The 2500-nt window shown below is 51.4% G+C and overlaps 1 protein-coding gene across 1 annotated transcript in view; it reads left to right on the plus strand.

Moving 5' to 3' along the window:
• The window catches only part of cacna2d2a (calcium channel, voltage-dependent, alpha 2/delta subunit 2a), a 237236-nt gene that overhangs the window by 59480 nt on the left and 175256 nt on the right, over positions 1–2500 (plus strand). The window lies entirely within an intron of this gene.

Genomic DNA, 2500 nt, shown 5'->3' on the forward strand with positions numbered 1-2500 from the left:
ACAGAGAACACTTGTATCAGTGCAGTGGTTCGCTTGACAAAAGTCTCCTGTTGCTTTTCTGAGGTTGGGTGGAGGGCATTTTCTCACAGGGCAGCAACAGCCACGCCAGTGCACTAAGCTGCTCCCCTCTGGCCTGTTCTGGGATCAGTGCTGCTGAGCTGGATCACTGCTGCTGCTGCTGCTGCTGTGTGTGGGGTCCATGTCTCAATCCCACTGCTATTAACAGTTTCATAATCATCACACTCACTAGTCATGACTCCAGTCTGGCTGTGTGTGTGTGTGTGTGTGTGTGTGTGTGTGTGTGTGTGTGTGTGTGTGTATGTGTGTATGTGTGAGAGAGAGAGAACTCGCTCAGTAAATCTCTCACAAGTCGCTCGGCAAATGAAGTACTTGGGAATTCAGGGGAATTGCAAGATCCTCACCGAGACAGAGCTTATGTTATTTTATTTCGATTTCACTTCAACACAGCAGATAGTGTAGGATCTGCCTGCGAGAAGGGACGAGAGCAATATAGTGGATTTCAGAGGCAGACTTCCACAGAACACCTCCTGGAACACCACTGAACATGGAAATGTGAGTGATCTGTAGCATCCAACAGCTCAATTGCAGGGCATTGGAATGTGTTTGGGTGATAAGTGCCATTTTGAAAAAGCGCAGTCTTATGGATGGATGGCGTAGAGGCTTTACAATCCCAGGTTATGCCGCCCCCTTTCTTCCCTGCAGGGAGATTGGCCTATCTCACCTCCCTCTGTCACTCACTCCGCAATTGGCCCTTCTGCTCAATAACCCTGATAATGGCTCTCCATTCCATAGGGACGATCCATAGAGCTGTTGCTGTGGAAGTCCACTGAGGCATTTCAGCACCCTGGACAGCTCCCATGCTCATTAACTATGCTTTCTGTGCCTGCGCTGCCTGGCACACGAAGATGAGGTTCAGTGAAGAGTTATATGTGCAGCATATATAATGGTCAATAGGCTTTACACACTTATAAAACCATTCATATACATAACATCAAACAAAGATACATTTGAATGCACATAAATGCCTCCAACCCCCAGCCCCACCTCACAGAACTGTGCAGACTTATAAAACCACACATATGCACATTATCAGAGCACACACATTAAACCACATGTTTGCACAAAGATCCAAATGCAGACACATTGCATATGCATACAAGCACACGCACACACACACATGCGCGCACACACACACACACACACACACGCACACACACACACGCACACACACTCCTTCCACGTCCTTCATCACCCTTCCCTCACGAACACATTCCGGATGGCGGCAGGCAGCTGCCTTGGCCCCCCCCTTGTGTTGGTCCGTATCTGATTTACACCAACCCCGAGCCTTATCATGCCGTTAAGCAGAGCGATCGATTTGCTGTCTGATCTAATCAGAAAAAATGGGATTTCCAAAAACATATTATCGATGCCCTGCGCGCTTTATTAGTCCGCTTAACAGAGCAGCTAATGACTTTGTCTCCCTGGAAATGCACGGAGCCTCCCGCACCAGCTGGGCGCCCAGCGTCGGAGCTCCAGTCCCAGGCCCCGGTTTCGCCCCGGTTTCGCCCCGGTTTCGCCCCGATGCTGCCCGCCGCCGCCACCACCACCGCCGCCTCCTTCTAATCGAGCACACGGCTCCAGATGGAATGGGCTTTGCATGGTTGGAGCATTCGGCCTGTTGTTTAGTTTTTTTTCGTGCAGCAATGGAGTGCAGGTAGGGGACTAATTTCAGTTGAGAAAGTGAAATGAATTCATTAAAAAGCAACAACAACAACAACAACTCTGCTGTGTGTGGGGCTGAACCTGGATTTTCCAGACTCCGGTACATGGTGTGTGTGTCCAGTGTGTGTGTGTGTGTGTGTGCTTGAATCTATGTGTGTATGTCCAGTGTGTGTATGTGTGTGTGTGTGTGTGTGTGTGTGTGTGTGTGTGTGTGTGTGTGTCCAGTGTGTGCGTGTGTGTGCATGCGTGTGTGTATAAGTGTATGTGTGTGAGTATCTCAGCACCAGAGGCTCTACCTGCACTTCTTTAGCCACATCAGACACAGCTATTTTGGAGTGAGCCTGTGCCCTGGGACTTGTCATGGAGTGTGCTTGATGATGCCCTGTGCATGTGTTAAGCGCGGCCCTTTCTCTCCCCCTGGGAGTGTGTGTGTGTGTGTGTGTGTGTGTGTGTGTGTGTGTGTTGGGAGGGGGGTGCACAGAGGGGCCAAGGGCCTCCTCCAGCGGCAACAGCCTCACGAGCTCTCCTTGTTACCATGGCAATGCCTGGCGCCGGTGCCAAGCGTAATTTTGCTTCCCGACGTGGCATGGCTGCAGGCTCCGCGAAGGCAGACTGGGACACACACCTTGGCACCTTGGCACCAACCCCCCCCCCCCCCCCCCACACACACACACACACACACACATACACACACACACCCCTCTGCCCTTCAGCCCTGTTCTCACACTATCGCTGCCTCGATGGCAGGCGTAATATC

The sequence above is a fragment of the Sardina pilchardus genome, chromosome 9, assembly GCF_963854185.1.
Source record: "Sardina pilchardus chromosome 9, fSarPil1.1, whole genome shotgun sequence".
Classification (NCBI taxonomy): Eukaryota; Metazoa; Chordata; class Actinopteri; order Clupeiformes; family Clupeidae; genus Sardina; species Sardina pilchardus.